We start from the raw sequence: 26,221 nt of genomic DNA, 5'->3' as shown, positions 1-26,221 counted from the left end.
TTATTCTTTCCATGATCTTGTCTCATGATTTGACTAATCCTTCTCTCAACTTTGCCTGTTTTTAGAAAATGCTCATGTTCAGTCTAACTCTATATGCTTTCATTAGAACTTCTCATGACTTACATACCTCCATAAACTGATGATACCTGTATACATATTTCCATCACTGAACCAGTTTTTAAGTTTGAGTCCTACATTGATTTGACTGCCTGACATATCTACTTAAATATTGCCCAGGCATCTCAAATATAATATGTGTAAAAGTGAATATATTTAATCCATTTCAGACCTTCCACTTTCAGCCACATCTCAGTCAACTAACCAACCAAATATCAAAAGTTGGAAGAGACTAGCGCCCATGGGAGGGAGCTGTAAAAGAGGAAAGGTGCCCTCACCCTGGGAACTCCCTTCACCAGCTGAGAGGTCCGCCAGGACAGATAGCGGAGCTGGAGGGGCCTGAACTCTGTCCATGAGGAGTGCACCTGTGCTGGCTTGCTAGCCATCAGGGCGGAGGGGGGACAGCAGCGCTGACTGCTGCCGTGTCGCAGTACTTCCCAGGCTGGGAAGGGCTGCTTCTGCACACAGCGGCAGGGCGCTACAACTCAGGCTCCAGCAGGTGGACCCCGGAGAGGACTCAGTCTAGCTGCGCCGAGACAGCTGGAAGGATCACACTCCAGGCCGCCACTGTTAGCATGTGCAGGGTGGCGCATGGGCCCGCCACAAGAGCCCCATCGGCAGCCTGGCTACGGCAGGGCCAGGGCTTGGTGAGCACACACACAGGGGGGGCCAGGGCTGACATTACAGCCCATTATCAGCACTCCCACAGCAGGCGCAGGCCGGAGGGCAGTTCTAGCAGCTGCAGACTTTGTTGGCGTGCACACGGGGCGGCACCACAGGATCACACGGCCTGGGCAGGCAGCCCCTGGGGAGGAGGACTCAGTGGTTGCTTTCCTGGCAGGAGTGCTCCATTCCACCTACCTCACACCGCAGCTTGGAGCCAGATTTGGGGCAGACAGGCCCTGGGGGCGCCCTCCCATGTAGGCAGCCCAGGTCTCAGGTGGCAGCACAACCACTTCGATCCTCGAAGCCACAACACCCTGGCCCCCGGTGTCATCCTAGTACTAGGTCTGGGACAAACACAACGGAGAAAGGGTCACAACCTTGGGCTGCTTCTCGGCAGAACCTCAGACGCCTGCACAGGTGGCGCATAGGTTTGCTGTGACCACACAGCCCTCACTCGCTTCAGTGCTCATCTCCTTGATGACTCCAGAGCACACACTGAAGGGCAACAGAGCCTTATCAAACCCAACCCTCAAGGCTTCCACTCCAACAGCTGGGGAGCAGACCCTGCCCCTGACAGAACTGTGACAGCACAGAGCAAAGAGGAGGCCCCACCCAACATCCAGCGTAGGCTCTGGTCACCACCCCAATCACAACCCCATCAAGGGGATAATGGCCAGCACACTCTGAGGAAAGACATGGCAGGCATCCATACCAAAAACAGCCCTCGCACCAAAAATACTGGACTCACACAGTCTCCCCAGGGACGTTCCCACATAAAAACAGTGCTTCGAGACCACAGTAGATATTCATAGAAAAAGAGAAATTTAGGGAAAATGAAAAAGCAGAGGAACCACTCCAAATTAAGAGAAGAGAAATCCCCTGAAAGAACCACCAATGAAATAGACATCTCCAGTCTACTACACCCCGAGCTCGAAAAGGAGATAATAAAAATGCTAAAGGAATTAAGAAAGATTATTGATAGAAATGCAGGTCACTGTAACAAGGAACTAGAAACTATAAAGAGGAACCAATCAAAATTAGACAACTCAATTGCTGAGATAAACACTGATCTAAAAACAATGAATAGCAGACTAACTAATGCAGAAGAATGAATAAGTGATATGGAAGACAGAATAATGGAAATCACCCAATCAGAACAGCAGACAGAAAGACAAAAAACATGAAAGTGACATGGCAAAAAGAAAATTACAGGGCAATATCTCTGATGAATATAGATGCAAAAATCCTCAAGAAAATATTAGCAAACTGAATCTAACAACACATAAAAAGGATTATAATATATGTGAAACGAAATATATATATTTGGGTTTTCCATAACCTTGTATGGAAAAATGAGAACGAACTTTCTGGCCAACTCAATATTACTCAGCCATAAAAAATAATAAAATATTACCATTTTTAGCAACATGGATGGACCTAGAGAATACCATACTGAGCAAAATAGGTCAGACAGAGAAAAACAAACATTATATATCACTTATATGTCGATTCTAAAACAGAGTACAAATGAATATATATACAAGACAGAAACAGACTCACAGACATAGAAAACAAACCTATGGTTACCAAAGGGGAAAGCAGTGGGGGAGGGATAAATTAGGAGTATGGGATTAACAGATAAACACTACTATAGATAAAATAGATAAACAACAGGATTTACTGTATAACACAGGAACAATATTCAATATCTTTTAATAATCTACAATGGAAAATAATCTGAATATATATATATATATATATATATATAACTGAATCACTTTTCTGTACACCTGAAACTAACACAATATTGTGATCAACTATACATCAATAAAAAAGTAAATAAAATTGCATGTGTCCCTTTCATTAAGCTAAGAAATTAACATAACAAATACACTTGTAAGTTCTCTGTGGAATCTTCTCTGATCATACACCCTTACTCACTGTGCCATCCATTCTCCTATCTCTCCTTGTTACCAATATACTGAACTTCATGTTTATTTCTGTGCCTATATTTATTTCACTAGATTGTATGAGTCACCAAATCAAAATATAATAGTATTTAGCTTTATTGATAACTGATATCATATGATATATATATATATTTTTTGCAACTTGCTTTTCTCCCTTAACATCTTGCTTGGTAGATTTATTCCTGTTGATACTTATAGCTCTAGTTTACTTCACTTCTGTGCAATAGTTAAATATACTACACTTTATTCATCTGTCCTCCCTTGATAGGCTTTTTACTAACTTTTTACTTTTACAAATAATACTATTAGAAACATTCTCATATACGTTTCCTTGCGTTCTTTTGTAAGAGTTTCTCTAGAATGCATGCCTAGGAATGGAATTTCTGGGTTCTGAGTTTTATTATGTATCTTCAACTCTATCAGGTATTGTCAAATTTCCCTCCAAAATTCGTATACCTATTTACATTCTGATAGCATAGAAGAGTTCCCACGGCTCCACAACCTTTCTGGTTCTTATTATTGCCACATTGTTTGCCAATCTGATAGGTATGAAATGGTGTCTCATTGAGGTTTAACTTTGCATTTTCTTCACACTGAGCTTCTTTTCATGTATCTATTGACTATTTGAGTTTCTGCTTATGTCTATTTTCTTATTTTTATAACACATACTACTTTCTTAAAAATAACAGTAGAGGAAAAAATGGAAATGTAACACTGTTAACCTTCTCCACGACCCCCAAACTCTCTCCCCATCACCCCCAAATCCATGGCCTTATCAAAACAGACCTGTCCTGTCTTCTGCCTGACTTTCATTTGGGCCTCTGTGCATGCACTTCCCTCTGCTTGACTGAGCCTCCACAAACTCTCTTGAAGTATCCTTTCCTGATGCTCCTGCAGTACTGCTCTATTAATATATGAGGCACATTATATTTGAATGACTTATTTTTATGTTTATTCCATTCCTGCCTTTCCCACCTCCCTGCAACTGGACCTTAATCTCCTGAAGACCAGGGGTCAAATATAACTAGTTTTTGCTTTCCCAGAGCTCATCATATTGCCAGATATGAGATGAGTTTAACCTTATGGAGAGTTTACTAAGATCTGGGAAGAAAGTGTGCCAGCCCCACAGCTGCTCCTCGGTGGCCCAATAAGAAATCTGTGAGTAGATGCTATCTAGTTATGCTACTAAAAGGGTGATGCTGAGCAGGCAAGCTATTCACAGAACTAAGACTGTTCTAGAGTAGTGGTTCGCAGCCTTGGCTTCTCATTAAAATCACCTGGGGAGCTTTAAAAAATACTAATATCTGGCTTCTGCCTCCAGAGATTCACATTTAACTGGTCAAGGATACACACTTAGAACTGGGATAGTTAAGAGTGCCAGGTGATCCTAATGTGACCACAGTTTTTAAAAATGCTATTGTTCTAAGGATGCACTATTAGAATTGGCTACAGGAGGAGCTCTTTGTAGCTTTAATATCAAGAAATGGCCTCCGTGACAGACGAGGGAAACATCTCAGATTGCTTGCAGGTGTGAACTGCTGCTCTTCTCATAATGACCACCAATAGAGAGCCACTGCTATCATAGGAAGGGGCTGCCACGAGGTGATGAGAAGATGCTATTCACATAGTATCACCTCTAGTTGCCGCCATAAATATAAGGCTGGGGAGACCTCAATGCACCGAGGTTTCTTTTCCTCCTTTCTATTCTAATGAATAACACATAGCAATGAGGGAAGACCAGAAATCATATGCCTTCTCTGGTGGCAACTTTTCCTGAATAACCCTATCTAAACGGTTATTTGAAATAGTAGAAAAGACTCTGAATCATAAGACAACCTTCAGCTTTTCAAAGAAAGTGGATGACTTTGAAAAAAGTGAAGTACATAGAGTGTAGATTAAATTTAATGTTTAACACAATTCTTCAGTATAGTTATGATAAAATTCTCAAAGAAAAGCTTTGTTATAGGACCCACAATAAAGTTAAACATGAACTATCCTATTCTCTAATGTCTACGTCACGTTTTATTTCCTCATTGACTTTTCCCGTTTCTTCACCTAACAGATGGAGCAAGAAAGAGGTGTGTTACAGGACGAATAAAGTGGCAGTCATATTAAGTTCTGGTTATATATTGCTGCATAGCAAACTACTCCAAACATTTAACGGCTGAAAACAGCAGCTTATTATTATCTCACGGTTCTACGTGTTGACTGAGTTTACCTGGGTGGCTCTCACTTGGTGTCTCCTGGGTTTCAGTCAGTTGGAAGCTGAGGCTGGAGTCTCTGAAGGTTGGACTGGGCTATTTAGACTCACGCACAGGCCGGCGCGCTGCCGCGGACAGTCTGTGCGCGGAACTCAGCGGCGCGGGCTGTTGACGGAAATGCCCACGGCTACGCGACTCCTCCACGTGACTTGGTTTTCTCACAACATGGCGGCTGAGTTCTGAGAGCGAGTGTCCTTGGAGGGAGCGTTCTAAGAGGCCGGGGATAGAAGCTGCCGGTACTTTTTAGACCTAGGTCCAGAGTTCCCAGAATGTCACTTTTGCCTCAGTATACCGGTCAAAGCAGTCACAGTGTCCACGCAGTTTAAAGGGTGTAGAAAATAGTCTTCATCCCTTGATGGGGGGGTGTCAAGGTCACATTGGAAGCAAGCAAGGGACCATCTTAGGAAGCATAATCTATCACCCACAGCTCTGTTTTTAAATTTTTATTGCTGTTAATAATTTGACCAGAGAAATGTCTCTGAGTTACTAAAGAGTTCACTATAAACGGTGAAAACCCGTACGTCGTTAAGACTATGTAAATTGTGACATGATGAGCTGCCGTCATGTTGTTATGAAATCAGAAACAGTAACCTCAGAGTTACATCTTGAGATTAGTTTTGATAAGTGAACCTCAAATGTTTTGTTTATTTAATGAAATAATTTAGAAATTATTTGGTCTTTTCAATAACATCATTAAAAAAGTTATGATTATTAGCCTTTAAATGTTCAGTATGATATTTAGCACATTATGATGACTGCATTATCTTTTTTGTGGGAAGGGGGAAGTATGGAATGTTTAGTGGAAAATTCAATTTACTACAAATATATTATTTTCAAAGATGAAATAGTAATCGTAAACTAATTTATTCTTATATCTTTAGAATCTTATAAAGTGAAGTTATGGAATGGCCTCAGATATAACTTTTTTTGTATGAAACATGTATACACACATATATTATTGGAGGTATGTCTTCTTGGTATGTAAGAACAAATTTGTTGGATCTATTAGAACGATAATTGCTCCATGTAGTCAACTGACTAGTGCTTTGGTATTTTATAATTGATGGGGAGCTACAAAATTCCCACATAACTTTATGCTGTGATAAGACTGTAGAAGGAAATATGTAATTATTCAATGGGCATTCATACTTGCTACATTTTTCTGTCAAAAGAAAAAAAATAATGTAACTAAACTCTATGCTCTCTTTTTCCCACACCATCTCTATTTTGTTAATCCCTCTGACAAGCTGTGCACATTTTTGTCAGTATATGAAGGGATGGAAATAGCATTTTGGCTATAAACGTGTCAAAATGATTGTGGTTAAAAAATGGCAGTTTATGGGACAAGGGGTTATTTTCTGAAGTAGTATTTAGAATAATCTGGGAATTGGGAATAGATACGTCAAGAAGTCTTTTGATGTATTGCAAAAAGAGAGTCATTTTAAAAATACATTGATTTGTAAGGTCTAGAAAGTCACTGTGGGAACTGGGGGGCTCAATCATAAAAACAACAAAGTGGGAAATACTTTGGCTTTCACACCCTCTTTTACTCAACTCATATCTCATTTCTTCCTCCAGCATAAACAGGCTTCAAACTTCAGTGAAGCACTTTTGTTATCATACCATGCATCAGATTTCCCTTTATGGGACACCCTTGGGAATACCTGAAAGTGAGACGCTGTATAGATGCACAAATTCAAAGGCGCCACTGCCTTCTCAGAAGAGAAGAGACAGAAACAAACTTATTAGCAATATACGACATCCAAATAGCTAATACGAAAAATTAATGCTATTAAAAGCTTTGATAAAAAAAATAATGAATTGGCAGAGATGAACATTTCCTAATCAAATTGGGCTAAACTGGTTAGAAAAAATACTTACCTTTTTAAACTTCTAACTTTTTCAGGAGAATATCAAGGTGAATTTTGTACCTTATTCAAGAGTATAGAGGTAGTCAGTCCATAATTCATGAAGGAAAATTCTGGAACTGAAATTATTTCTTCTGGCTAAATCTTAACCACATGCATCAGTAGACAAGAGTTTTTTCCTTTGGGAGCATGAGAAAAGTATGAGGCTTTTATGTCCACACAACTATAGGGCAAATGTCAAGGCTCATTTTAAAAAGCAACTTCATGTATTCATTCATTCATTCATTCATTCATTTACTCGTCTGTATATTCTTGAGCACTTATTAATGGTAAGCCCTTTCTGGGTGATTGGATACATCACTGACCAAAACAGACAAACATTCCTGCCCTCATGGAGTTTGCATCCTAGCAGGGACTGAAGTAAGTGTTATAACCTCATTCTTCCAAAATGATAGGTTGGAACAGAAAAACATGGTTTATGCTGATTAAGGTAAAGATATTTGCAGTAAAAACAAACAAGCAAAAAAGCCTCTAACTAAATATTAGTTATGTATTAGAAACTAAAAGTGTCCCATTCATCTGACCTTCGCCTGCTATTCTACTGCATTCCTCAGTGATGTTTGCTTCTGTAAATTTTATATGGCTTTATAAGTATGAACCAGTTTTCCTTGGTTTTAAGAGGTCACCAATTGTAAGAGGCTCCATTCAAATAAAATATTTTAGCAAAAATATATCAATAAAAAAGACACTACCAGTAGTGAGTAGACACTACTACTGATTGCAAGACACATTTCAGGGAAAAAAGCGAGCTTTAGTTTTAATAAATGCTGTATGTGTAACCTGAGTAACCTCATGGTCTTCACCGTTATTTTGTGTAGTATAGGGAAGTCCCGTCCCCTTGCTGGAGTCACTCCGAACTCTTTTTCCATATTTCATTGTTAAGTGCCTCAAGCAATCTTGGCCTCCCCTCTGTTAGTAATGATGTAGTTAAGGCTTCCGGCTACCTCCTGCCAGAAGCAATGGCTTTCCAACTGTCTTTAAAGGCTGGCAGCTAGGACCTACTAACTTCCTCTAGAAAGTTTTTTTTTATCTCCTTGGTTTTCTGAGTCTCAGCACCCCGGCTCTTGCTACTTTGTAATATAGTTTAAGACCTTTCCTTGACTCAAATTTATCATATTAGAAGAAGTCCAAATGTAGTTAGCTTTTAAAATATGAATTTTTCTGATTTCCATATATAAAGGATTATATTTATTAAGAACAAATGGAATCATGTTACATATTCTGTTCTAATGCACACACATATGTGTATATGTATATGTGTGTATGTGTGAATGTTTGTATATTTTGTGTAACTAAATATTATAGGTAATTACCTTATTCATTTTACTGGGTTGTATAGTGTTCTACTATATGAATATATAAAACACTAATAAATATGTTGCTTCTATTTGTTATTACAATATTGCTACAATGAATATCTTTTACACACACATATATGTGCAGATGTATATGTGTGTGTATATGTATCTTTGAACACTAATGTGAGTATATATATATATATATATATATATATATATATATATATATCTTAAATAAATAAATGAATTTATTTGTTAAATAAATTCCTAGAGCTAGATCTTGCGGGTCAATTAATATTGCTATTTGAAATTTTGATTTTTTTGCCTAAATTGTTGATCATATAACCTTGATAGCAATTCTAAAGTCCTAGGATGGAAGTCACAGAGGAAGCAAAGCCTCCTGCTTTGCAATATTTGTCATGGACACTGCATAACATGAAGAAAACATTTACATCTGCTTTTCTTGGAATAGTAGTATATTGATTAAAAATCATACTGAATAGAATAATTTTGGTTTAGTGGTTTGGGACATCAAATTTGGGGGGACATCAATTTTTTGGGACATCAAAAAATTCTATTGGAATAGTTTCCTATATGTCTGTCTTTTAAGACTAAAGGGATGTTACTGTCATTGGAAGTATTTGATAGATGCTGATAAAATCTAAATGGTGATTTGGGGCGTGCCAGTAGCAATCATGAATAAAGATTTAGAGGCCACTCCCACTTATTGAACCTATTTTTATTGTATTTGCTGTATTGTATGTACTTATACAAAACTTATTAATTCTATTTTTTTTTCTATTTTCAAGTAACTCTCTAAATGTGCGGATAATGGCAGAAAATCAGCTTGACACAGACAACTGTGCTTTTGCAGTGCAGCGTACTCATCAAGCTGACTGGTGAATTATTTCATGATAAGATAATTTTCCTTCAAATCTTAATACCATAGAGGTCACATGGTCTGGTGATATTCATGAGGAAACTGTCACTTTCAGGCTCCTAATATCAGTCACTCTTCTATCTATATTTGGTCTATGGATTCAGGAAAGTGTGATAGCAGTTATTAGCTGCTCTCAGAAAATCCTCTTCCAAGATAGATTTATTTCCTGATTAATGATGGGAATGATCCCATATTAATTTCAGTTTTTGATATCAACAATTTTATGTTAACATCATTCTTGTTATGTTCACCTTTCAAATTACTATGATCATTCTAATGATTAAAAAGCTATCATTTGACTTAGATTCACTCCATAATTATCGATCATAGCATTTCTGACATTTCTTACTAAATTGGGGTTCAGGAGGTTGTACTCCAACTAAAAAAAGCTTTTCCTAAAGAAACTTTTTTTAAAAAATATGCATATTCAGGTAAATTTAAAGCATAGAAAACCAGGGAAGTAATATTAGTCATACATTCTATCCTGAGTATGATTTTTGATAGATGCAGTGAAATTTGTTTTACTGCTTTTTATTCTTGAAATTAGGATACCTTCTGCAATCTTGTGTTTGCAGTCATAGTATTCTCAACATTTATGTTATAACAACATCAAATTGCTTTTTCCATTATTCTATTTTTAAAGTTGCATTCTTAGACCGTTCTAACTATATTCTACATAATTCACTATGATTAATGAGTTAGGGCTTTTAATTGAAGCATAAGAAAACTACTCTCAGTTAGTACCTAAAGAATATAATAATTCCCTTAATACTTCTCCCTTTTGGATATGTTCTTATGAAGTAAATCTATGAAGGCAGCAAACAATTTAAAAACTAGGAAGTACTATACAAAATTTTATATTCCCTTTTTCTTAGTCAATTCTGTAAGTGTGAATGACAAATGTTTGTAAAAATTTTTCAGTTATATACAAATCTTTACTTACTGGATTTCCTGTTGTTTATCTATTGCCAGTTTTGTTTTGTTTTGTTTTCAAATACCATAATATCTTCTCCAATAAAGTATCTCTTCTTTATTCGTTGTTTTGTTACGGTGGATTCAAGTAAAATATATGTCTCTTTTCTAAAAATCTGAAGACTGCAAATAATAAGACTACATCTTATTGATATCCTTTGGTCATTTACACTTACCAATATTTTAATATTGGAGTTACATCTTTTGAATTTTCATACTCTGCTTTTAATGCATTAAATATAACATCTACAGTGGATCTTCATTATGGAAACATCTGTGTAAATTTTAACAGTTACTCTTCTTTACACATTGGACAATCATTGAAGTGAGATCTTGAAGGTCAATCAAGTTCCTCTGACATCTGCCTGAGTCTTGTGATTAGATGTCGTTAAAGAAGCAAGGAACTAGATAAGGAATTGCAATGGCATTGAAATTTAGAAGCAGAAAATATATTTTGGGAAGTTTGTTCCTAATGTTATTCTGCACAGCAACAAATGAGTGTGACATCAATAATTATCCTTGGTTTTACTCAATGGGATCAGAGCCACTGGTTGGTAACCCCTGAAATGTTTTCTGAATATTATTACCACGAGAAATAATTTTTTAAGATGGAAACTGGTCTTCACACTGGATCAAAACTTTATTTAAAAAAAAAACTGTTATACTAAAGAGACTTTTCCATTCAAGAGCAGTAAAGGAAAGACCAAACTTATATTCTGCCTTACTTGGATATACTTTTAATCCCTATATAGATTTAAAAAGAAAGTGAAAATAGTAATTTAGATCACACCATAGAGGACAATTTAGGAAAAAATGCTTATTTAGTAAAGACACAATTTAATGGTCAGAATTCTCTTTAGAGTTGATTGATTTCTAAAGTTCAGATCCAGAAGACATTATCCATCCTCTTACATTATACTCAGTTTATTGACTCAAAAGAATGGAACTGGAAATGACTGCAAAAGGTTCATAAACTTTAATAGATAACAAGCTACATAGTGTTAGAGGCAACTCTGAAAATCAGTTTCCAGGTTCTTAGTCAAGTGTTCTATTACAATACGCTGCTTTGACTCCTTGTAACCCATCCCTCACATAAACCTTCCTTGCTTATTTAACATAGTCCCCTGAATATCCCTTTAATTGTGTTTTTTAGCCATTATCATCTGTTAGAAAATACAATTAACATTAAATTCCTCATGATGCAACCTATGCTCATTTTGTTCTTTTTTAAAAAAAACTTTAGACATACTGACAAGTAGCATAAACTTAAATATCTTCTTTTATTCCTTTAATCTAAAAGATATTCTAGTTTATGATACTAAACTTGCTTCACACTTCTTTTACTTTGTAAGATCTTGAAATCAATATAGAAATGTTATTTAATGATTTTCAGTGTAAAGTATGTGACTCTTTTTCTGTCTTTGTAAAATATATGTAATATAGGTAATAGCATCCCTGTCTGTAATGCTTATGGTAACAAATGTTATATATAAAGTATTTTTATCTAATCTCTAGAGTATACTCTGGTTGACAGATTTTCTTTTTAATTTTGCCATCTTCTATTGACAACAATATGTCACAGATTTTTTTATTCATTTCAAATAAATCATTTCTTCCCACCAAAATTTTCATTTTGTCCTGACTTCGTGCTTTTTTAGATTAACATTCTACCTAGAAAGCATTCCATCTGCTTTATATATTCCTGGTACATAACTGCAGGTTAGTAAAATTGTTTTTGAGTGAAATAAGAAAAAGAGGAAGGGATATAACATTTATTTAGTGTCATTGTATCAGGCACCACCATGCTTTATTACCACCTTGTTACAAACTAGGCAAATTCCCAGGTAAAATAATTTGTACATGACAACAGTTAAGAAGCAGCAGATCCAAGATTTTAACTCCAGTCTTTCTGACTCTAAAGCTGCTTTCTACTTCACCAACCTGCCTTGGTAGAAGTACGTAATCTACAAATCTTTTGCAGTGATTTCTTAATATTAAAATAAATAAAATAGATCTGGTAGTACTATGAATGGTGATTCTATTTCTGCACCAAATCTTGCATTTAACCTATTCTTATCATACCTCTCACTATTTTTCTATTTCAGGCATTTGTTACACCCCATTTAGATTTCCATAATAACCCCTTAATTATTCTCCTCTCTCTCTGGTTCCCTTCTATACTGAAGTAATGTTCCCAAAGCATATCTTTTATCATGTCATTCTTCTGTTTGAAAGTGTTTCAAGGTTTCTAATTAACTACATGACAAACTTTAGTTTATGCTCTTCATTGACGTGGTCTCACTGTGCTCCCTCAAACACCTCCGCTGAACTCTTTACATCTTTGGGAGCTAATCATCCCTTTTCCAAATTCATACTTTGCTTTCTCTGCTCACTCCACCTGGAATAATCCCTCCTTTCCCCATCACTTATAGAAATGCTTTTCACCCGAAAGTGAAATGCTTCTTATTCAATAAATACAGCTCAGGATCCCACCTGGAAGTATTCTCTCCTGCCTCTGTTTCCATAGAGCTTTGTAGCTAGGTGACAACTAAAGTTATTGAGGATGTTTAGACTCTACAAGAATTTGCTGTGACAACTGTCTTCAGATATTAGAAGAGCACTCAGCTGGAAGAAGGGTAGGCTCTGGGAAGAACAAGAACCAGATGGATATATTATGGTGGGATAGGTTGCAGCAACTTTAGTATCTGCTTCAAGAAACAGTGAATTATTTCTTCAAAGGAAGCATTTCAGCAAACTCTGGATGTTCCCTGAGTGTGGATATTATAGGATTTATGATTCAATCACCATTATTTATCTTATAGTAGTTTGTGTTCATGGTATTTTCCCTACTAGACTTGAGCTCTTTAAGAGTAAGGACTTTAAAAAAAAATGAATAAGGACTTTTGATTATAGGTGGGTCTCTCATCGTGTTTATTGGTTTGGCTTTGTTACGCCAAGAAAAGATGAGCACATACCCCTAGTACCACATGGTGTAAATATAAAATAGATTTTATTAGGAGAAAAACTTTCAAGCAAAGAAATAGCAAAGTGTACCATCTTTAAAGTCTCACAATCCCCAGTAAAAGTGAGGTTATATTGTGCCTAGCTTGGCTGTGTGCACCTTGCAAAGTGCTCAGCTGAAGAGGCTTCAGTGGTAAGATAAATCTAGGCAAGCATTACTTCCCTGCTGGAGGAACTGGCCTTGTTAGAAAGGAGGAGCCTCTGGATCACAGCCTCTAATATCAATCTATTCTTCTCTTGAGCTAAGACCTGCTGAGCTAATTTCTCGCTAAATTATCCAAAGCGAGGTAATGAGTCACCCAGGTCTGTTTCTTCATATACTTGCAATGCCTTTGCATGAAAACAAGTACTCCTTAACAGCAGTACTGAAAGAGAAAGAAGGTAAATAGATCTCTATCATGTTCATATTTTTATTTGACACAAGAAAAAAGAGTAGAAAATGGAAATAAACCTTTGGACTTTTGTATCCATTTAGAAACTAATAATTAATGTGCCCAGTAAGGAAGTGTGCCAATTCATCATCAGTTGTAAGAAACAGAAACCAGTTTGCAGATGACATGATACTATACATAGAGAATCCTAAAGATGCTACCAGAAAACTACTAGAGCTAATCAATGAATTTGGTAAAGCAGCAGAATACAAAATTAATGCACAGAAATCTCTTGCATTCCTATACACTAATGATGAAAAATCTGAAAGAGAAATTAAGGAAATACTCACATTTACCACTGCAACCAAAAGAATATAATACCTAGGAATAAACCTACCAAGGGAGACAAAAGACCTGTATGCAGAAAATTATAAGACATTGATGAAAGAAATTAAAGATGATACAAATAGATGGAGAGATATACCATGTTCTTGGATTGGAAGAATCCACATTGTGAAAATGACTATACTACCCAAAGCAATCTACAGATTCAATGCAATCCCTATCAAACTACCAATGGCATTCTTCACAGAGCTAGAACAAAAAATTTCACAATTTGTATGGAAACACAAAAGACCCCGAATAGCCAAAGCAATCTTGAGAAAGAAAAATGGAGCTGGAGGAATCAGGCTCCCCAACTTCAAACTATACTACAAAGCTACGCTAATCAAGACAGTATGGAACTGACACAAAAATAGAAATATAGATCTATGGTACAGGATAGAAAGCCCAGAGACAAACCCATGCACATGTGGTCACCTAATTTATGACAAAGGAGGCAAGAACATACAATGGAGAAAAGACAGTCTCTTCAATAAGTGGTGCTGGGAAAACTGGACAGCTACATATAGAAGAATGAAATTAGAACACTCCCTAACACCATACACAAAAATAAACTCAAAATGGATTAGAGACCTAAATGTAAGACTGGACACTATAAAACTCTTAGAGGAAAACAGGAAAAACACTCTTTGACATAAACCACAGCAAGATCTTTTTTGACCCACCTCCTAGAGTAATGAAAATAAAAACAAAAGTAAACAAATGGGACCTATTGAAACTTAAAACATTTTGAAGAGCAAAGGAAACCATAAACAAGACGAAAAGACAACTCTCAGAATGGGAGAAAATATTTGCAAATGAAGCAACAGACAAAGGATTAATCCCAAAATATACAAACAGCTCATGGAGCTCAGTATCAAAAAAAACAAACAACCCAACTAAAGAAATGGGTGAAAGAACTAAATAGATGTTTCACCAAAGAAGACATACAGATGGCCAAGAGGCACATGAAAAGATGCTCAACGTCACTAATTATTAGAGAAATGCAAGTCAAAACTACAATGATGTATCACCTCACACTGGTTAGAATGGCCATCATCAAAAAGCTACAAACAAGAAATGCTGGAGAGGGTGTGGAGAAAAGGGAACCCTCTTACACTGTTGGTGGGAATGTAAATTGACACAGCCACTATGGAGAACAGTATGGAGGTTCCTTAAAAAACTAAAAGTGGAACTACCATATGACGCAGCAATCCCACTACTGGGCATATACCCTGAGAAAACCATAATTCAAAAAGAGTCATGTACCACAATGTTCATTGCAGCACTATTTACAATAGCCAGGACATGGATACAACCTAAATGTCCAACGATAGATGAATGGATAAAGAAGATGTGGTACATATATACAATGGAATATTACTCAGACATAAAAAGGAACAAAATTGGGTCATTTGTAGAGATGTAGATGGACCTAGAGTCTGTCATACAGAGTGAAGTAAGTCAGAAAGAGAAAAACAAATATTGTATATTAACGCATATATGTGGAATCTAGGAAAATGGTACAGATGAACCTATTTGTAGGGCAGGAATAGAGACGTAGACGTAGAGAATGGACATGTGGACATGGTGGGGAGGAGGGGGTGGGATGAATTGGGAGATTAAATTTGACATAAATACACTACCATGTATAAAATAGATAGCTAGTGGGAACCTGCTGTGTAGCACAGGAAGCTCAGCTCTGTGATGACCTAGATGGGTGGGATGGGGGGTGTGTGGGAGGGAGGTCCAAGGGGGAGGGGATATATGTATACATAGAGCTGATTCACTTCATTGTACAGCAGAAACTAACACAACATTGTAAAGCAGTTTTACTCCAAAAAAAAAAAAAAAAAAAAAAGACCTGGGTTTGAGAGTTGAATGTGACTTTCTTTGCAAACTGAGGCAGGTCGTCTGAATTTTCTGTAACTTAGTTTCCTGCCTCACAGTGATATTGTGCAGAGACTCATACAAGTATGTTATGATATACTTTCTGTTTTTTGTTTTATGGAATCTTCCTCAAGAGACAACTCTATTTTCTCAAAATACTGCTCATGGTTTTAATGTTGTTTGAGGTAAAATAAGGAAATATAGGAGCCAGTTAGTGCCACAAGTTACCTATTCTAAGAACAAGCTTATTCTGAAAATTGCTGTCCTTCCATTGGCAAAATCACACATTTGCTTCTGTTGTGGGGTTGAGGTTAATCCAAGAACCAGTAAATTTCGACTGTGGCTGCCACTTACTGCCAGCCTTCATCTCTTACTGCCTCCTAAACACATGCTTCACTCACAGTAAGGTTATTTAACACCGGTTCTTAGTTTTGCCAAGTGATCTTCAGTGACACATTTCCTGACAATAAAATAAAATAGAAGCCAAAAGACAAAACCAGCATGAAATCTGTAGGTAGCACGATACAACACTAGGACAATGGGGATGGGACTGGTAAAGGTCATTCTCTGGCTACACTATCAGTTGAAAATATATGGGAATGGTAATAGTAAATTACAGCTGGAGAGGAGTTGGCCTTCACTTATTCTATGTCGTGGTGGGAAATGGGGTGGAAATTGACAGGTGAGTAGTAGAGGGAGGGGAAGAACAGTAAAGGAGACTAGAGAGACTGGGCGGAACATGAGGAATGGGAGGACAAACAGTATAGGCATCCAAGCGCAACTGAGTTTTAATTAGATTCTATTTTAGATTATGTCAAATAACACTTTTACCCATGTAGCAATTGGGAACTGACATTTAATTAGTGAATGACAAGCAAGATATAGCAAGGTGACATGGAACCACTAAAGAATAAAGCCATCATTATTTCTCTCGCAGTTTATACTTGCAAAAGTTTTGTATTGTCCTTTATTAAACCTTTGAAATATTACTGTGAGAAAGATGGATAACGAGAACTAGCTATTGACTCTCTCTTGTGGGCTAAACAAAAGGAAATTGGCTTAATTGTAGTCAAGTAAAAATGTCTTGGCTAAAAAGCCCATATCTGTGCTAAAAAGTATTCCTAAATGAATTGCCCTTTCAGTAAACAGCTATTGAACCTACTAATTTTTATCTTTACAATACATCAGCTTTAAGCCAGGGTGATTACATTGGAAGACCCAGGGTTGAACACAGACGTAGAAGGCAAAGGCAGCTTTCTACACTGTATGTTTAACACTCGCTTGCCTTCAAATTTTTCCCAAAAGACTGCCACATTTCCTGAAATTTTCACATTTTTGACTCTTTGGGATGAGTCACTGAGGACCCCCACCGTGGAAAATTGTACCTGGACTACACTGTACTTAATTTTAGCCATCTGCATTCACCTAATTTTTTTAAGAATAATTCCCAATCATCTAAAAAAATTCCAAGAGAATGGAACATGGGAGTGGGGAAGTGAATGAAGAAATGTTTAAGACAAAAGTTACCAGGTAAAATTCCCCAGTGGTGGCTTGTGAGCATGAAAATCCCTAGAGAAGGAGGCCATCCATTTGAGATTACAAAGAACATGTCCAGTAATTGAATTATTCACTCAACAAATATTTATTGAGCCCATATAATAATGCAGAAGACACTGTCCTTGGTGCTGGGGCTAGGGTAGTTAATAAAACAGACAAAAATCCCTGTCTTCATGGACCTTTAATTCTAATGGGGAAGACAGACAAAAAACAATGATAAATGAGCCAACTATATATATATAGAGAGAGAGAGACAGAGACACAGAGAGAGACACAGAGACACAGATCGAATGTGTGTTAAATACTGACATGGGTTAAGGAGAAAAAGAAAGCAGGGAAAGGGGACAAGAAGTTTGTGTGTATGTGTGCTTCCCAGAGAGGAGCTTGTAATTTTAGAGAAGAAAGTTGTTGTTGATTTTTTTTTTTTTTTTTTTTTTTTGTGGTATGCGGGCCTCTCACTGTCGTGGCCTCTCCCGTTGCAGAGCACAGGCTCCGGACGCGCAGGCTCAGCGGCCATGGCTCACGGGCCCAGCCGCTCTGCGGCATGTGGGATCCTCCCAGACCGGGGCACGAACCCGTGTCCCCTGCCTCGGCAGGTGGACTCTCAACCACTGCGCCACCAGGCAAGCCCCAAGAGAAGAAAGTTGTTTTATAGTTAAGGTTAAAGGAAGCCAGGGAATGAGCCATCAGATATCTGGGGAGAAGATCATTCAAACAGAGGAAACAGCCAAAGGCATTGGATAATCTCATGAGGGTAAAAGGAAAGAGGAATTCCAAAAGGAATCAGGAATGCTGAGTTAGGACTGGTTCCAGAATATGATACCTATCTGGGTGCAAACCCCTCAAAGGAAGGTAATCTTTCATTTTAAAATTCTCAAGTAACTTTTCCTTAGGTAATGGGCTGCTTGCCTGCTTTACTGAGGATGCTACCCACAGGGACTCCATGGTGACTTGTCCCCTAAGGGAGGTTCTAGGTAGGAGGACTTGTTCAAGGATACAAAGGTCATTCTCTGGCTACACTATCAGCTGAAAAAATATGAGAAACATCCTCCTCATCACCCTCCCACAACGTATCAATTTCATCTCTCCTGGGGTGCCCAGCCTCACAACAGTAAAAAGGAGAATTGTTCTAAATTTTTAAGGAGTTTACAATCTAGTTGAGAAGACTAAGGTTAACTTACCTTAAGGGGAGGAATGCTGTCTTTCTTCGCAGTCTTTTCAACCAAAGTTCTCAATTACTTGCTGAGGCTATTGCCACATAAAGTAAATAAGAGAAGATAATGTATTCAGTTTCAGATTTGTAAAATGTATCAAAGGCCATTCAAGTGGAGACATCCAAATAAATAATGAAGATAAGCAAGGCATAGGCGAGCTTTATGACCTGAAATGAGGACTAGAGTGTCATCAATATAGTGATGAGAGGAAAAAAGGAGTAGAGTGTTATGCTAAAGGAAGTTAGTTGTAGTTAAAGATTACACTGCAAGAGGTTTCAATATGTAATAATAAACTGTTTATTTTATCCCCTGGCGTTATCTCACTTAAACCTCTCAAGTCTTATGGGGTAGATGGTATTATAATCCCTGTTTCACAGATGAAGCTCAGAGTATGTAGGTTACTTCTCCAAGACCATACAATATATGGCAGAGATTAAGCTAGAACCTAAGAATTTGAGCTTCAGAGCTGCACTGAAAAAGACTAATGACTTGATGGCTTCTGCAGTTTTGTATATTGCCATATACTGTGAATTGTTTTGTTTTATATTTATGTGTATGTATGTGTATATGCATGGATGTATAGGTGTTTGGTTCTGCCTCTGATCCTTAAACTAATCTTGTCTCTAATCAGAGGAAATGTATAAGATCCTAGACTCGTAGCACAGAGCTTTAAACTTGTCTTCTATTCTTGACACCTTCAGGTCTTATACCTAATTTTAGGGATGGAGTTTTTGTCTCGTGACCTACTTCCAGGACCTTCTTGTCCCTTTTTATTTCCATTTTGGCTACATGGGCAGCATTCCAGTTCTGCCTTTTGCATAGTCTTCTGCTATGAAATTAAAGTATTCAAGTGTGTGAACTCGAATCTTAAATATGTGAATCTTCCAAGTATTCAAGTTTACACAAAGCTCAGTATGATCAACCGCTCTATCATGTGAGAGAATAAATCTAAGAAACTTTTCCAATGGTAAGATCTACCAGCTTTGGTGACTGATTGCATTGGGTTGGGAGAAAGTACTATCTACATTGCTACTATCACTTTCTCTCTAGCTACATAGATGGGATATTGACATGAGCCTGCTCCACATTTCTGGCCTGAATTGTTGGATGAACGTTGATGCCTCCATTTGAGATACAGAAGGAATAAATAATAGAAGATGAGGCCAAGAAAAGGACGAAGAATGAAGCCAGTCTGCTGACTGGCTGGCTGGTCGTGCCATCAACTAACTAAAATAGAAAATCTGAAAGAGAGAAATGTTTGGGGAGACTGTAGTAAATTATGAACATAATTTTGGACATAAGTTTAATATGCCTTTGAGAATGAAGGTAAATATATAACTCTTGACTTTAGGAGAGGGTTAGTATTAGAAAGATATGGGAGTTATTCACACATGATTTTATGTGTCTACAGTGGCAGTACCACTGAATGGCTGGAGGGAGGGAGAACATATTAATTCCCAATAATATTTTAAACTGTCACTTACATAAAAATATGGTTGACTCTCTGCATCCATGAGATGTAGAAACTGTTGATACATAAAACCGACTCTAGTATGCCATACGAAACTCCACCACTTCGAGGTGGTCCTGGAACCAATCCCTTGCAGATATCGAGGGACAACTGTAATGATAATATTTTTCACGTGAAGATTTGTGTTTTCTTAAACTTATGTAAAAGCCAAATAAAATTTTATAAAATATTGATGTTTTTATCCACTATAATTAACAACCCAAATAAAAGTAGTGTACTTGCTCTGCAAATGTAACCTCAACACAAGATCCTTGGCTTAACCAGATTTCTGTCCTAAAGCCCCACTTATGTAGAATTTCAAAGCCACCATTGATTGTGTTACATATAAATTTCTGGGCTTCATTTTCTTCAAGATATTCAAGACTTTGCTGGTTACAAATTCAGTATAATTTTTTTTTTTTTTTTTTTTGCGGTGCGCGGGCCTCTCACTGTTGAGGCCTTTCCCGTTGCGGAGCACAGGCTCCGGATGCACAGGCTCAGCGGCCATGGCTCAAGGGCCTAGCCGCTCCTCGGGATCTTCCCGGACCGGGGCATGAACCCGTGTCCCCTGCATCGGCAGGCGGACTCTCAACCATTGCGCCACCAGGGAAGCCCTAAATTCAGTATTTTTTAAGAGGAGGTTCTACTTTTATTTGCTGTTGAACAGTATATAATTCATGAGGACGGTAATTTCTCCCTAAAAGTATGGAGTCAATACAAGCAGAATACAAGTACAGCATTATTTGTTTCTGAAACCCAATCTTGTCCCCACCAGTTGCAGTAATGATGAAAGTTATAGAATGTCATTGATTTAAAAATACTTATAGATGATAATTTTAATACTTTATTGGTTGGTTAATCAGACAATATTTGTTTTCAGTCGTAACACTTTATAAGCTAGTTTTTCTACCTGCCTCACTTCCATTTATATCCTGTTACTTTGTATTCAATAAAATACATTTTACATAAAAAAATAGTATTATAGGTTAAGATAATTTTTACAATAAACGGAAAATGATTATTTACATATTATACCTTCAGAATTGTATTTTGTGTACTTTTCTTACAATGTTATGAAATTAAAGACTAATGAGTGCAAACTTATAAACTTAAAAATACTTATTGGACAGGTGATTAAAAGTCTTAGTCATTATTGTAAATAGAATTTCAATAATAAACATGTGTGCCAAAATATACCCTATTCTACCTATAATCTTTCAATAAACTTTTCTATACTGGTCATAATCTTTCAGCATGTTTCTTCTCATGGAATGCAAGGGAGGTACCATCTGTGACTCTCTGAACAACTGGATAGATGGGACTCTGATAAAAGGATTAGTCCTGATTTTACTATGAAATACTTGACTTTCATCATTTGGAAAATTATTTTTTAACCCTACTCAGTGATTACAACTCTTCTTCCCTTCTAAAATGTGTGTGCTGCACTGCAAGCTAAGCATTTTCAATAGTATGCTTGTATGTTGCCTGAGAATAGGAAGTGTGTCTTTTCCATTTTGGGTAACACCTGGCACAATTCATAGATGTAATAGGTGCCTTATAGTGCCTGTCAACTAATGGAAGAGTTTTTTTTTTTTTTTTCAGATTTATTGAGTTTGATCCGTAATTGTCAAGTGTTCTTGTTGCTGTTGCTGCCTATTTTCTGGTGATATAAAAATGTGCCCAGTTTAGACAAAACCCATGGTTGTGCATTTTTAAACTGAGCTGATCCTAAAAATATTTTAACAAATATTCCTTTCTTCCTTCTAGATTCGGCACAAAGGTTATCTCTTCTGGGAAGCGTTTTTAAGTCAGAATCAATCATTCACCTCTAGCTACTCAGCAAGAGTATAATAGGATCTATATGTTGAACATTATTTACGTGGCTTACTCTTTTGCCTTTCTGAACTATATTCCACCAAAGAGATCCTTCTGCTTTGATTTGGTTAAGGTTTCTTCCAAAAGGAATGAAAAGATACAGTTTGAGGTAGTAATAAAGGTTCAAGAATAGAATTTGTAGCAAGGCCATAGTCTGGAGCTCAGTGATTAAGAACTGGACTGTCCAAATTTCATTATTTATTATTAGCATAGACTTAGGAACTTAGTCCATAGATATTTACATAAGCATTCTAGACAGGAAGAGGATGGAAAAGAAGCCTGTCCCTTTCAAATCTTGGAGAAATGTGTCAAGAAAAGAGAGATGTGGGAGAATATGATGAACAGATCTATCCTTTCTATGAATGAATATCACTGGGAGCAGAGTGAGGCCTCGCCCCCATCCCCATTTGGGACTTTGGGTGGAGGGCCCCCTCATACTTTCCTTTGTACCATCCTGTCGGGGACTCAGCCATAAGAGAATTATTTTAAAGGCACAACTTGATATTTTATTTTTCCAATTCACTTTTACTCTTTCCTGTGTAGCACAGGCCCTTGGATGGCTAAGAGAAGTGTACTTCTGTGAGTGGACCACCTAGGCTTGTATTGAATGCGACATTCAGCTTACTGTTTATATCAGCAATATGGGCAAAACTGAGGCTGAACCCACTAAGGGAGCAATCTGTACATTGTAGATGCCAAAAGAATGGTTCACAATTTTCTTGCTCACATTTTAGCACTGGAGGCCCATAGAGCATCCATAAACTGGGCACTCAAGGAACACCACCAGGAGGCTGGAAGAGCCAGACTACTTCACCAAGAGAACTTCCCACCCCTGCCACCCTTACGCCACACCCAGATGCCCTGTTGGAGATGAACCTGAGAGGCAGAACAAAGAGTAATAAGTCTGAGAGACTGATAACAGTTTCTTGGAGTTCCTGAATAGTACCCCACTGTATTACTTCAATTGTTGGATTAAGTTTTAGACTGGATTAGACAATTAGTTAACGCTTCTCTCAATAAACCAGAGGGGGGGGGGGCTCTTGAAGAAGACCATATCAGCTATAGACAAAAGTAAAAAACTGCATGCTCTCTAGGGATTAAATTTTGTAACCCATCTTCATATTTTTATTAGAAAAAAAATTAAATTTATTCTTTCCAGATATTTGATTTATACATCTATTCTTTTCATATTCTTTTATAGAAAATGATACATGTATCTGTCTTTGCACTAGTCTTCAAAGCTGCCCTAAAGAATACCACAGACTGGGTGCCTTCAACAACAGAAATTTACTTTTGCACAGTTCTGGAGCCTGGAAATCCAAAATCAAGGTGTTAGCAGAATTGGTTTCTGGTGAGACCTCTCTCCTTGGTTCCTTCTCACTGTATTCTCAGATGACCTTTTCTCCATGCATGGACCCTCCTGGTGTCTCTTCCTTTTCTAATAAGGACACCAGTTGTATTGGATGAGGGCCCCACCCTTATGATCTCATTTAACCTTAATTACCTCCTTAAAGACCCTATCTCCAATACAATCACACTGAAGAATAGGGCTTCAGCATAGGAGTTTGGCAGGGGGTGGGGGGGAACACATTCAGTCCATAGCAGTCTCCATTACTATATTAGTTATCTGAAGACAGGAACCTTATCATTATATCCCTAATCCCTAGCTGACACATTTTAAGTGCTTAATAAATAATGAATAGACACAAAGGAAAGTAATACATGCAAAATGCAGTATAATGTGGTGATTAAGGACACAGACTTTTGAGGCTTTTCTTCAAGTTCCAGCTATACCTCTTATACAAACCCAGTTTTTAAATCTGTAAAATAGGCATATATAATGCCTCTCTTTTTTAATTGTTAGAAGATTAAAGGAGTGTGTCTGGTAAATTACAAATGCTCAATAAATGTTAGTTGTGATTGTTATCATTTAACTGTGCTTCATTTGATCAGCCTATTTTCATTTGCATGTCAGCTAAAACCAACATCGTTCTTGTCTGAAAAGCAGGATCAGAGCACCCTAGGTTGTAATCAAGGGCTGCAGACAGGAGAGTAGAGTGAGCATGTCACAGAGCCATCATCCTGGGCAGTCATTCTCCAGGGATTGTTTCTGTCTGCTTGGGGGCGATACTTCAGCTCTTGTGATGGGTAATATTCTTAGTGTTTTCAGGCAAAGTTAGGCTGCATTAATTTTAGAACTGACCCACTTACATATTTTTAAACTTTGGGCTACGGCAGCTGAACAGCTAAGTTGGACAATTTACAAACTGTATTATGGCTTATATGGGGCAGGCCACTCTCAAAATAGGACCAAGAGGCTCGGGAGTCCAAGTGAGTGTGGTCCTTGACCAATTCAAAATATCAATTAAATACTTAACCCTTAGTTGTCTGCTGGAAATCTAACACTTTGGAGGAGGAAGTAAACATGCTATAGGCTGTTTGAGGAATAAAAAAACAAAAAAAAAATCAAATCTAGAATGTCACAGAATTGTTATCAAATAAATATAAATTTGGGCAAGTTTCAATTACACTGAACTATATTCACTTGCCAAATTTTGATTTTAAAATTTGAATTAACGTTGTAAACCTGCAGGCTCTTCAAGTGTTCAGGGAATGATATAAGACTGATTGTCAATGTGAAAATAGTACTATTTCTTCAGAGAGCTGAGACTTATATAGAAAGTTTTATCCATTTTTCTTAGAAAATATATTACAAAACACATAACCATACAAACTTTACATGTCTAATATCACAAAGGACTACTATATTTAGAAGGAGATTTAAAGATATTAGAATTTTATCTCATCAATCAAACTAAAGAATAAATTTACCTCATATGCTAGGATTTATTTAATGGCAAATAGTTTCTTCCTGTCAAAATTCTATTAGGATCTGATTTTCTAAGGCTATTAAAAATAATAGGTAAATCAATAATAATTTAGTGAACAACTTCTTTCCACTTCAACATTCTTCACATAAAATGAATAAGAACATTCCATTTGACCACTTATTGAAAGAGGGATAAAATCATAATCTATTGACATAGAATCAATGTCTCCTGTTTGCCTTGGACTTGCTATTTTACCTAAAGCAAGGAGATATTACCTTGTGAAAATATTTTGGTTTAAGTACATGCATTTTTTAATTAATTGGTAAGCCTTTCTAGTCAACTAAAGAAAGTCATAAAAGGGACACTTTAATGATGCCAACATTTTGCTAATAGTGAATACTGTTGTCAAAATTCCTGAAGTTCTCAGTGTTTATCAATGGCATTGGATTAATATCTGATTATGGATCACATTTTGATAGTATGTTACTCGTAACAGCTGTACATAGTTCTTCTAATACAGGGAAAGAACAAATTGCTTCAAAGACATGTTCATAGTTATTGGAATTTATTGATAGGTATTATCTATATCGTGTGAGAAACACTTCCCAAATACTTACCAATATAGACTAAAACCATTAATCACTAACGACTGATGGAGCAGATTGCCTAAAAGCACTTTTCAGTGACAATACAAAAAGTCTATAATTAATAAATGGAAGTATAAATGCCATTCAAATTTAAAATTACTGACAAAGTAACACAAACCCTTCTGCATGTGGAGGCTGTTTTCATTCTTAATGGAGAAATCATGGGATAATAATTCACTTCTTCATTAAAATATCAGTATACCACAACTTTTATCTCCTTTAGAAAAATAACTTTGAAAACTAAAATCACATCCGTTCTCAACTTTGTGTTTTTATTACTGTTAAAAAGGAAAAGTGCTATATTACTTGGAAGCTTGATGAAAATTTTAATCTATACCAGCTGTAAAGTTGTGGATGATATTTTTATATTTTTTTTTAGGTAAACGAATTAAGTGTATAAAAGACAGAAAGATACCAAAGGACTCTAGAACATCAACATTCAACTCTCCTCTGCCTTGAGCCCTGCCTTGTTTTTAGTCCCAAATCTGTTTTCAGTTCTTTCTTTGCTCTTAGGACATATTTTGAACTCCATATGAAGACCTTACAGGGAGTCCAGGCATGGATCATGACTGCCACATGCTGGGCAAATAGAACCCACTGTAATTATCTCTATTTTATAATGGATGAAACTGAGATGCAGAAAGGTTAAGCCATTTGTGAGAAACCACATATAAGTAAGCATTCTTTGAGATGGAGATAGAAACCTTTAATCAAGAAGAGGTTAAATGTCACGATTCCAAATCTGAAATAGATGGTCTGAAATGGCAGATTC

At 36.9% G+C, this 26,221-nt stretch overlaps 1 long non-coding RNA gene across 1 annotated transcript in view; it reads right to left on the bottom strand.

Annotated features, from left to right (window-relative positions):
• The window catches only part of LOC109548287 (uncharacterized), a 734,651-nt gene that overhangs the window by 36,912 nt on the left and 671,518 nt on the right, over nucleotides 1-26,221 (bottom strand). The window contains exons 12-14 of the long non-coding RNA XR_002174337.3: nucleotides 20,071-20,207; nucleotides 18,554-18,620; nucleotides 4,972-7,061 (exon numbers count right to left, since the gene is read on the bottom strand). This is a non-coding gene — a long non-coding RNA (uncharacterized lncRNA). The remainder of the gene's footprint in view (nucleotides 1-4,971; nucleotides 7,062-18,553; nucleotides 18,621-20,070; nucleotides 20,208-26,221) is intronic.

This window comes from Tursiops truncatus, chromosome 9 (assembly GCF_011762595.2).
Source record: "Tursiops truncatus isolate mTurTru1 chromosome 9, mTurTru1.mat.Y, whole genome shotgun sequence".
In the NCBI taxonomy this organism is placed as follows: Eukaryota; Metazoa; Chordata; class Mammalia; order Artiodactyla; family Delphinidae; genus Tursiops; species Tursiops truncatus.
The sequence above is the reverse complement of the archived record's forward strand: the minus strand, read 5'-3'. Positions and strand labels throughout refer to the sequence as shown.